The 12,480-nt window shown below is 36.2% G+C and overlaps 1 long non-coding RNA gene across 1 annotated transcript; it reads right to left on the bottom strand.

Moving 5' to 3' along the window:
• Positions 1 to 65: 65 nt before the first annotated feature.
• Positions 66 to 11,532, bottom strand: LOC104911912. The gene is made up of 4 exons (XR_794272.3): positions 11,348 to 11,532; positions 6,428 to 6,574; positions 4,237 to 4,340; positions 66 to 358 (listed from the first exon to the last, which is right to left on the bottom strand). It is a non-coding gene; the product is annotated as an uncharacterized LOC104911912 (long non-coding RNA).
• Positions 11,533 to 12,480: the final 948 nt, after the last annotated feature.

Genomic DNA, 12,480 nt, shown 5'->3' with positions numbered 1-12,480 from the left:
TTTTTTTTTTACTAGTTTTACTAGCAGAGGTCCTTGGATTTCAGCAGAACACAAAGTTAATGCAGAGTTCAGGAAAATGAATGGATTTTCAGAAGACTTACTTTAAAACAAAGTTTTTGTAAACTCCAAGCATATTCACACGTCCTTATAGTGATGGAGGTCTTAGAAAACATTCAGTTGCAAACACGTTTTTATTCACCTTTAATTAAGCATCAGTAAGCATAGTAATTACATGTAGGCAAATTCATGATGAAAAGCAGATGGAAATTCCTATTGGAGGCTCTGTTGTTGCATTAGATGGACATACAGCTCCCCTTGCTGCCACCTCTCATGACAACAAATTGCTTGAATTCTTGTCCTGTGAGACAGGGATCAAAAAAACACAGGCATGCATGGAGATCTTGAACACAGTATTCAAGTTTGACTCCCTGGGTAATAAATGGATAATTTGTGAAAGCAACAATACATTAGTGTTACATGGCTCTTAATAATGAATTGTGCATTATTGTATATAGGTGCATTAATGTGACAATTAATCACCTTCTCCTGACTCATTTATAACATCCATCACATATATTTTATCCAGGGAACAGTGTTCCCTCTAGGTGATGTTCTTTTGTTTTACATACTGTATATTTTCAGAAAAAAAATTCAGGGCATGATTATGTGCTAGAAAAAGAAGCACATAAATCCTAGGTTGTCTGAGAAAACAAAAAGGTAATTCTGCCCTTTCTCAGGCAATGTCTAATTAAAGGAACTATGGTAACAACTACAAGAGTATAACTGCTTCTGTGTATCAGCAGAAGGATGGACAGAATTCTGAATTATTTAAGGAGATAAACTGGTTGGGCTTCACCATCTTCATTACCGTGTATCTCAGAATTCCTTCCTCTCTATGTAATTAATATGTAGGGAAAATTTTCATATGATTTGAAAGTGATTTTAAGAGACTTGTAAATTTAGTTCTTGGCACAGCAACAAGAAAGTGCAAGTTAAATTTAGCAAATCATAGTTCTTCAATTATTCAAAACAATATGCAGAGCAATGAGAGAAGTAAAGCACATACTCTATCAATGATTCCATTATCCTTTCACTGTAAAGAAAGGTGGCTCAATGGATAAAAGCAAGTATTAGAGTGATTCTATTCTTGATCTTATCCAAAAGACTGCTATATCTAGTGCCAAGAAATTGGATTTAGGTTCATAGGAATCCTAGAAATTAGATAGAAAAGACTTAAAAGGACATGTAGTCCATCTCCTGGAGACTTATACTTTTTCCTGCCAACAAGAACTTCAAGAAGAAATATGAATTTATTTAAGCCAGTAGGTCAAGACAGTCCCTTACCAGGTATTAGATTGCAGAAGTAATGTGAATGGGCATACAACATTTCAGTATACTATCAGTATGAACTAAGGACACTTAGGATTTTCTCCAAGTACAATTAAGTTCAAGAATCTAAACAGTGAGGGTTGATGCATAAGATAAAGCAATATGGATAATTTAGTGGGTAGCTATGTCAGTCCATCTAAGTGACTTCTTACAGTCAGCATTCAGATAAGACTAATCCACTAAGAACTCCGAAACTCAAGACTGAGGCAAAAGGAACAGCGCTGACCACTGTGTGACTTTAAGCCCCTCGGGACAGAAATCAGCTTTCTGCATCTTACATAGCCATTTGTACACCAGTGACAAGGAATAAACGATTTAATTCCAACTTTAGACTTTCAAGTTTATGAAGAATACATAGGAAAGCATAGTTTCACTGACTGTAAGAGCTATGCTCTTCAGGGACTAGAGCTTTTTAGTACAGAACATGCCAATTAATGGAGTAAGGAAAATTACTCGAAGAAATGTACCAAATTAAGCAATGTATATTCTTAGTGATAATCAGAGATATCAAGTAAATAGAATATTAACATACATACAATATTAAATATGTATAATCTAGATTAAAGTATTGTTTTATATTATACACGTACATATTATATATATATCCTTTTTTCATACCAATTTTTATCACAGATTCCCATCTCTTGTACATTTTTTTCTAAAGATATAAATTACCACTTATTTTGACAAGTTTGCAAGAACTGGAATATTAAATTCCATGCAAAAGACCAGACATCTGTCTTCACTTTTCATTTAGACAGTCAAAACTTGACTTTTCAGTTTGAATTACTATTTCAGTCTGTTGGTAAACTAAAGAAGATAGAAATGCACTACCATGTAAAGTAAAGGGCTCAAACAATTATTACATCTTAATAACACAGCAAAGTCTGTGAAAAAATATAAATTCACTGATTCCATGGTTCCTGCCCTTCTGCTCCCAAATAGGAACATCATTTCTTTTAGGGATTTCATATTTTACTTCTTTTGTGTCTTTGTTGTGTAGCTCTGTTGATATTTTGCCACTTTCTCCGTATGATGTTAACTACTTCTTAAAATAACATATAACTATCTAGGGCAGGAGGTGAAAAATGACATCCAATTGAAATTACAGGGTGATTTTCAATAGGGAGGCTATAATTACTGAAGATACAAGTTGGCTTGTATACTGGAGCTTATGAAAACACCTTTTGAAAAAAAATCCCTGTGACTACTATGCCAGCTTCAATATATGTTCAACTTAAAGCACATCACTATTTCCAGTTTAAACTGACTGTATTTTTCCTTTGTGCTTTTGTGAGCAATGTGCTTGTTAGCTACACAAACAGCTTCCAAGGTTTCTTTGTATTTCTTTTCCTTATTTAATATGGACTAGCAAGCCATACTTGAATTACTGAGATATATCATAATGCTTAAGTAATGTCTTGGAGCAAGATCCCAACTATAGCAACAATACCTGTAGATCTGTATGGCAAGTTTATCACCACTTTACAGAGTGGGGTCTACTCCAGAAAGAGCAAAATTTGTTACTGTGCAGTCTAGCAAAAATTCTAAGAGTCCCTTCCACCAGAGACAAGTAGTAAATTTGGGGTAGATGGTACATGTGTCTTCTCTTGGTGTACGTGGAATCTCAGAGCACAAATCCCAGTGAGTGGACGAGCACACTCAAGAAGAAAGAATGTGTCCAAATAGTCTCTTTAAATATTTAAGCATGAAAGTTATTCTGTGATAACTAGGCAATATGGTTAAAATTATAGTGTAGCTGTTTATTACTGCCCTGCCCCTTTTCTTCCCTGACTCATTTGGGGTTATGGACTCCTCTTGGCAGAGTACACTAAAATAAAAGGGTATATATCTCAGTAATCGGTCGTGGGAGCACTTTCCTTCTGAGATTCTGAATTTGAAATATCTGCTGTGCAAGCAGATGTTTATAGAGAGCTGCAAGGAGGACTTAATGTCCATATTCACATCGAAAAGATTATGTAGTTGCATGTAAAAAATGAATTTGGAGAGCTTTAGAGAGCTTCAGTACATGACTCCTTGTAAAAATGAAACTCACTAAACTGTGGACCTGAGGCCAGCACATAGATTTGTATTTTTAACTGCGAACCAGCTCTGTTTGTGATGTCTTGAGGAACATTCATGGGTTTGTTCTAAAACTGGGGTCAAATGCTTCCATAAGGTCTTTACTAAAGTAATTTATAGATTTAGTTAAGACAGAAACTAAAATTAGGCTCTCAGAGAGTGGAAGTCTAATGAATTATTCTTCTCTAATCTAACCCATTTCTTGAGTTCTTCAGCATCCCAGAGCTCAAAAGTTAAAGACAGACAAGGATGGCTCATGCCAGCCAGTATTTCTTCCAGCTTGAGCACCTAGACATACTCTGTTGATACTTGTGACATGTGATCTATAAAGATCAGTGCTGTATTTTGGTCCAGGGGAAGCGCAGTTACCCACATGCTTATCACAGGAAATTTAGAAGCAGAATGAAAGCCTCAGTGCAGTGTTTCAGAATGTTTCTTGAACATAAGCTTATGTTTTTGTCATTTACTTGAAGAGAAATGTGAAAAAAGATGATAGAAGTTAATGGAATTTCATTACTGTAAAATACCAGAAGTGAATCATCCTCCTTGTTCTAACATCTGTTAACAGTCTTCCCCTTTTTCTTGCAGCTGAAACGTGACATCCTGCTTGAGTTTTAATGCTGTTTGGCATCCATGCATATACTGCCAGGGATATTCAGAACTATTTATATTAACAGCAAATATTTTTACTCTGAGGAAGGGAACATATTCTTATTGTTATTCAGTAAGTGGTGTATTGTTGCAACCAAGATATAATTTACTCACTTGTCTGACAGGATTACAGTACTCCATGCATTCTGTAGTTTCATCTATGAAAAATCGAACTTTGATTCTTTTGTTGTCATTTCCCATAATTCTTTATAAACAATCTGTGGCAAGAAGAGAACAAAATAGCTCAGACAGAAACTGCTCCCGGAGATAGGATTTGAAAGGTAGAGTTAATGAATTAGACTAAGAAGTTTGTCATATTTTTTACATCAGTTGTGAGTCAGACATTGTATACAAGTGTTTCTTCCAATTTTGTACTTTGTAAAGGCCACGACTTCCTTTGTTCCCTGGGAACTCTGCAGTGAAAGCATTTGTCTTCAGAAGCACAAAGCTTTTTAGGTTGCATGACAAGTATTTCCAGTCTTCTCAGCCTTTTGGTTTGCTTGGAGCCCAGCAACCCACCCGCCTCTTGCAATTCCCACTAGTGGCTCCCTGAGCTCAGCCCTGCAGCCATCAAAACACAACAGCAACTTATCCCATTACACCAAAACCCAGAGGAGTTCAGACTACATAAGGATGGTTGAGCTGAGCCATTACTTACATTATTAGCAATTGGAACTCAAATGAAGTAAAAATGTGAATTCCCAAAAATGGGGGGGATGCTTTTTCAACTGTGATTTCTTGCTATGCCCTTCAGCTATGGATTTTGAAAACTGCCTTCGACAAAGAAAGCACAAGCTCCAAAAGCAGATTTGGCTTCGAAAGAATAATTACAGTCTTTTCTACCCATAACTAACTTAGTTTATCTCCTGGACCCATCAAGCACAGTCTGATGTTTCTTCTACCTCTTGCTTTTGTTCTGTCCCACGGATCATACATTAGTTTTTAGTTACTGCCTTTTCCATGCTACCCAAGCCAACAAAGACATTACTCTTGACAAACGACTATTTAAATTTCAACTGCCTTTGCTGTGTTTGAAAATCTAAACTGTAACTTGATGTTTGATATACATATACAAGGTATATTTTTTTCTTGCAGACACACGGACAAAATATGGAGAAATTGAATGCAGTAGAAAAAAAGTCTTCTTTGTTTCTCTCTCTCTTTCTTTCTTTCTTTCTTTCTTTCTTTCTTTCTTTCTCTCTCTCTCTCTTTCTCTCTTTCTCTCTTTCCTTTCTTAAGGTAGAACTCAGCTCTGTAAATTTTCAGTGCCAAATGAGAACTTCTAAAAAATCAGAGCCTGCAAATAGGGGATTATAATCCCCTTTTAATTATAATTAAAAGGAAGCCTTTTTTGCCTTCTTACCTACACATATTGCTGTACTCATAAATCCATTTCTACTCTTCTAATAACGGTAAAATAATCATAATTATTTCTGCATCAGTCAAAAAAATTTTCTATGATTTCCTCTGGTGCTAATAAAATCTAAATCGTTACACTAAGTTGATAATATTTGGCTGGCTGTGGAAAAAAAAATTGAAGCATCTTTTTTCTCTCCACCCTGTGTGATTAAAAATATTCATAACCCGATGGCCAAGCATTCATCAGAGTATGTATTGTTAACAGGTGTTGTGTATTTTATTTCCTTTGCACACAGTGTTGGAATGTAAAACTGTAATACTGCTCCTAGGAACAAGCAGCATAATTAAAATTCTTTGCGAGTTTGATTTCCTGGGTATTTTCTTCCTTTAAAATAACTGCATTGTAAACAAGAGCCAATTTCTTAGATTTGATCTACGGGTTGTACAGCTTATACTTCAGGTTCAAAATGGTGATTTAGATAATAATGCATAACAGCTGAATAGTTATTTATAATGGCACAGCACCTGCAGCAGACTGTCAGCTGGAAAAGCAAATCTAAATGCTTTCAAATTCTCTTGTACATTACAATAGAAGTAGTAGTGGCCACTATAGATACAATAGTTAGGGTGTAATATAACTTTTGTTTCTGATGGCTTGCCATTTTCTCAATTTTATTCTTTTAAGACTGAAAATGTTCATATTTAATGCCAGACCATATGCATTGTAAAAAGCTTAGGCACAATTTAGCTTTTTACTAAGTGTGTGTATGTCAGTGAAATTAAATATCAAATAGACAATCAAACTCTTTTCCTACATTTCCTAGACGTTTGTACATGCATAATAAGTAATACAACTTTGCATTCTTTTTCGTCTTGATTAATGCCACTGATCTCTCTGGAAAAATTGGATCTGAAATTTTACAACTATGAAGATGTTTTTTCTCACCTCAGTATGGAATGGGGTTTTCCTATGAGTAGCTCCAATTTAAAACTCCCAAATGTTGCATATGTAATTTCCTTTCTTATTTGATTAGCTCATGGATTCCAAAGAGCACTGGTCACTTTTATGATGATGCAATAATTCTGCAGTGATCTGAAACACATATCAAGAAGAGATGTAACAGCTTGTTGTATCAGATCCAGGACTGTATGCAAACTGTCACTGTGCTGAACTGCAGCCTGCTTACATGTCCACAGTTCATCAAACTGTGGTCCGATTTGCACCAGAAAAAACAACTAGTATGTGAACATATAAAGGCCATCCCAACATGCAAACACTCGAAACTCATTGGGTTTTTCAAGGCATGACAGAATTTTCATTTCTCTTATCTATTAAATACCAGTAAGAGTACCTGTTTACCTTCTGAGTGTTACAAGGCATAAGATTGGTAATAAACTCTGAGATCTTCAACTGCAAGGAGACAGGCACTGCAAGTACAATGGTACACTTCTATCTGAACATCTGAATAAGTCATATCAGCTTCTAATAACACTAAAAACATAAGCAGAAGTAGAATCATTCTCTGGATGAACAGAAAAATAGTTTTTAAGGAGCTAATTGCTTTAGAGTAGGAACAGAAAAAGAGAAATGATTGGTCTTTGATGGAGATAACTGTAAGGGAAGCTAGCAATCCACTTGCTCTGGAGTGATAGGATGATGTCATTGCCTATCAGCACAAGTACTTTCTTTTATAACATCCATCTATTCAATGTACGACATAATGTAGCGCACAGCTACAAAATCATCTTTGGAGCACTTCCCCTAGAGCCAAGGGAGTTACTCCAAGAATTAGCTTGGCCAATGAAGTAGTTTATATGCAATAGAAATACTTTAAAAACTTAGTTGGAAGAAGAGTAATAGAGAGATTTGTTCTTGCCATGAATCATCTTGGCTTTGTGCTAATGTTATTTATCCACTTGAGATAGGGAGGACATTATATGAAGTATGTATATTGTGTAATATGGGATAGTGGCTCTCTAATGTAAACTGTCCATTAGTAATGCAAAGCAACTGATTTTCATCTACTAGATCATTACTGCAATTTTTTCTCCTGGGTTTTGACATGTTATAAATCTTGATGAAGAGTTTATTCTCTTTATCCTTTACTTCTGTTTGATTTGCTCTATTTAAAATGCAGATAATCACACTGTAAGGCCACTGAGAGCTGCGTGATTTCAGTAGCATGGTGCTTCTGCTTCTAGGAACTGGCTGATATCTCTGCAAACTCAGATTGCCAATCCAGCTGGGGAGGATTCAAATACTCCCTGGGTATCTCGCACTCCACCATAAGACTCAAAGGTTTTAAATGGGTTGAACCACAGATTGTGTAAGCCAAGAACTGTGTCAGTGGCTTAGTGGCTATACACACCTGCTACCAGGGTACCAGAGCATAAGGTGTAACAGCTGCTCCAGAATCCCCTTCCCTAGCAGAAATTAGTGTCTTTCTAGAGTGGTATGAGCCTCTCAAGTACTGGCAGTGACACAGGATAAAGCAGCTTTTGGCTATTTGGAGGACAGCTGACTCAGGGTCTGACTCACATTCCACTCAACCTCCTTTCCTTCAACTGCATGCAAATACTTCTTGGCAGTGCTTTGTAAATGTAACAGTAAGCTATTGCTAGCAGTACATTCAGCCTCTTGCCAGCTAATGACACCAAATGAAATGTGACGATTTTCACCAACTCAAACAAGTTGCCATGTGGTAAGTCTGTAGACATAAGGGTACCAGGATTTATTTCCCATGGTAATAATACTTATTTCACAGACTCTACATTTAGCCAGCAAAAAACAAAAGCTGGAATGCAAGCAGCAGCAGCAGTCTAATACACACTTTGCAACGACTTCAGGTTTGGTGAGAATATTTGGGCTTATGAACCCTTTGCCTGTAATGCCTATATAATACAGAAGGATGTCTTCATCAGGTGCTTCTGATTGGTCAGTCTTGCTCTGCTTAGTACAGCAGTATCTACATTGCTGCATCCAATTCCTTTCCTGGAAGAACAATTCTACATTTGCTTTGCATTCCAGACCCAGATTATTTGCACACTATAGATTATTCCAACCACTTTATAAAATAACAGCATTGAAAGAAATAATTGGGGTTGTAGAGCACCTGCCTTGTTCCATTTCCCTCTCAAGGTCTGCATGATAGCCAGAAAAGCCCACTGACAGTATTTTCACACTGTGTTTTCTCTCCAGTTTTCTTTGTCTAGCTATTACTGTAGCCTCTGCCACCAAACAATGTTCAAACCCAGATATGTGGGAGCACAAGCTGTACTGTCAATAAACCAAGTTAGATGCATATGATCACAAGGTCCACTAAAGACTATGCCTTGTGGATATTCATCCACAGATCTTGTGGCATCACAGAATCATTTAAGTTAGAAGGGACCCTTAAAGGTCAGCTAATCCAACTCTCTTGCACTGAACAGAACAGGGTGCTCAGAACGTAGTCCAGACTGACCTTAAGTTACCAGGGATGGGGCATCCACCACCTCTCTGGGCAACCTGTGCCAGCACCTTATTGTAAAAAACTTCCTTATAGCCATATAGAAACTATATAGCCCTATATTTTCCCCTCCTTTAGTTTGAAACCATGTCTCCTTGTCCTGTCATAGCAAATCCTGCTGAACAGTCTGTCCCTTTCTTCTTATGGTCCCCCTTTAGATAATTAAAGGCCACTATCAAAGCTTAACATACTAGCATTTCAATATAGATGAGCAAGTCTTACGCATCTTTTGAATCAAGAAAAAAAAAATCAGTCCAGTTCATACACAGGTGTTTTTCTTGTTTTTGTTTTTGTTTTGTTTTGTTTTGTTTTGTTTTTAATAAGACAGAATGATCTAAAAAATGAAATTAAGGACTTCCATTTCCAACTTTTCCTTTTGCCTCTCATTTTCATGGTTTTGGTCAATTCATTATTAATTGAAGTTTTAAAAAGTGGTTTCAACATAAAATAAGCATTCAAGATTTTCAAAAACAACAAGGCACTGATGTGACTTAAACCTCAAACAGCTTTTAAAAGTTCCTTCAAATTCTTGGTTTTACTATGTAATAATTAGATGTTTTCTAGATATCTAAGTTCACAAGGATCTACCAAACAATTATTTCATTAATATTTATAAGCCACAGATAAAGCTATAAAGTTTTTTTTCCGTACAGGAAGGATTACTATTTTAGTAATGCATTATATGTGTCTGTGTGTGTATGATGGGAGGTATTTACTGGATTTTCTTATCTCTGATCTGCTGGAAGCCTGCAAAAATTGATATTTAGCTGGCATTCATTTATCCGGAAATGCTAATTAGTGAAATCTTACACAGGAAATATAGAAAAAAAATCTGGTTTCATCTTCTCTTTAGGAATGAGATCTGGGGATCTGAACCTTCCTATATTGAAGAGCATTTGTGGGGAATTTCAATCCAGGAGTTACAAACTTCTGTTTTTCTTTCTTTGTCTTCCATGCCCATAATTCATCTCTTACACTTTGAGTTTATTTTTAAAATGGTACTTTGGTTTTTGAACAGGTTGCAATAGCTGAAGGCCAGTAAGATAAAATCATTAAACAAACTTTCTTTATGTGTTGTTTTTGGTTGTTTTTTTTTAAACCCAAGATGAATTCCTGAACTTTATTCCATACATGAACACTGTACTGACTGATAACAAAATGTAGTCATTGATAACTCAACCATCTTTCCCTCATGGTAATTAGCAAGGGTTATAAAATCTCATGCATATTCTCCACCAACATCTGTGTGTTACAACACATCTCAAAATTAACATCAGGGTTCAGCCCAGTTCTGTTGGACAGGCGCAGCACAATTGCCACGTGTGCATGAGTATCAGTACCCTAAGCAACATCATAATTCTCCTGCAGAAAAGATGCTGCCTTGCTCCTTATTGTAAACACTTTTTTTTTTTTCCTACTTATTTGTACCGATCTTTTTTGGCAAGAACAAGAGATAACCACAGCAACACAGCCAGCAGCCAGAACCAGTTGCCAAGCCTTCTGCATTAACAAACATGTATGTAATTTTTGTCTTCAGGCTACAGAACATGATATACCTCCTCCTTTGCATCTTCCTCCTCACTTTGGTAGGCAGGAAACGCCTTTCTTCTGCTACATCTATTAGGAAGGGTTTGATGAATGATGAGCCTGTACCTTCTTGTATTTACATCAGTGGCAGAATCTTGTTAGCCCATACCGTTTTGTGGTAGTCACTGTACCACTGAGCTCTCTCTTCTTTAACTATTTTGAACTTAACAAGCTGCCTGAAAACATGACTCCAGATATTCCTAAAGCTGTATTCATTCAATATAGATTAAAGTATAGGTTATATATGACTGTTGGAGTCAGTTTGTTAATGGTAATCCATCATATTTCAAATTCTTTGGCAACAGGCAGAGAAACTCTTAAAAGATGTAGTAATTATAAGGCTGCACGATTTTTTATACTTCTTTGTATAGTATGTATTTTTAAGTGCCCTCTGGGAACAAAAAGATGTTTGTAGAGATAAAGCTGTAGGGAGTAATACATTCATGCCAACACGTGTAGCTGAACCACCAATTTTGTTTTATTAATTTAGTTGCTGGATTTGTTCTTGATATCTACAGCTGTATTATCCCCTCATAGAGGTGGATGAGTGGGCGGAATGAGGTTGATTACAATTGATTTACTAACCAGAGAGTAATTTTTTCCATTGTTTGTTCTGCACATTACTAAACATGTGGCTTAATTACAGTTGTCTTGTGTTCTTTTCAGTCTGGTATTGCTTATTTTACTAAGACACTGATTTATGCAAAATATTAATTGAAACAGAAAACAGACTTACTGTGAGAGCTGACATCCATGAAAACATTACTTACTCATATTTTGCACAAAGTGTCGGACTTCTCAGAAGAATTGGTGTTTACAGCTTAAAGCAGAACAGCATGGGCACCCTCCTTCCAGAAACAGTGGTAGTGCACACAGTGCATGTATTGCATCCAGGAGAGCAGATCAGACGAAGTTTACTTTTTCCACCAGCTGCAAAATGAAATTCTAAGAGTTACTCAAAAACGTGCTGAGGTAGCAGTTCCATTTCAGTGTGATTGCAATAATTGTATGCAACTGTCTCATTAAAAGTAATTCAACTTTATATAGCTATAAATAAGCTACTGTGCTGTTATAATGTGTTTCCATGCCATTAAGGAATACAATAAAGATTCATTGATTCTCTCAATAGGTTAGGTAATCAAAAATAAAATAAAAGTCAAGCAACTATATGTTGAGAGATTTTGTTTCTTTTTTAGTCATTTCTTCAACTAATCTCTTTGTAATGAATAATTCACTAAATATAAGTAGAAAATAATGTTCTGTCATAGAACTAATAACTCATTATATCCAGGGGGAATGTTTTTATCTCATTTCCCATTCAGGATTTTAATGCAATCCATTGAATTTCACTGTCTCTTTTTAAGAAACCAAGCCTAATATATGTAGGTCACTCCAAAAATAATGCCTCCTATTTATTTCCATGGAAATTACAACAGATACATACAGCACAATAACACTATTTGACAAAGCAAATTCTCAGCTACAAAACACTGTTTTTCAACACAGTCCCCATCATTAGTTTTGCATTTTTGCCAGCAGTGAACAAAAGCCTGCATGCCATGCTAGTAAAAGTCTGCATGGTCATCTGGAATGTGACTTGTCTTTCATATTTGTGACTTGTGGCCACTGCTGAAATGCACCACCCGCCATCTCACTTTCTTACATCTACTGTTGGTCTCTGTAAAAGTTCTGCAAGCATTGATGAGTGCCGTTTTTTCTTCATGGAAGAATTCAACTCCACACCTTTGCTTTATCTGCACTTCCATGTCGGACGCCATTTGTGAGACTGCCCCTCTGCTGCTATTTGTCACATAACAACAAAATGTAATGGAATAGTGGTGGGAAGGTTCGACTCTGATGCCATACCACCACCATCCGCCTCTGATGCATATTAAATAAAATA

This window comes from Meleagris gallopavo, chromosome 8 (assembly GCF_000146605.3).
Source record: "Meleagris gallopavo isolate NT-WF06-2002-E0010 breed Aviagen turkey brand Nicholas breeding stock chromosome 8, Turkey_5.1, whole genome shotgun sequence".
Taxonomy (NCBI): Eukaryota; Metazoa; Chordata; class Aves; order Galliformes; family Phasianidae; genus Meleagris; species Meleagris gallopavo.
This window is presented reverse-complemented; position numbering and strand designations above follow the sequence as displayed.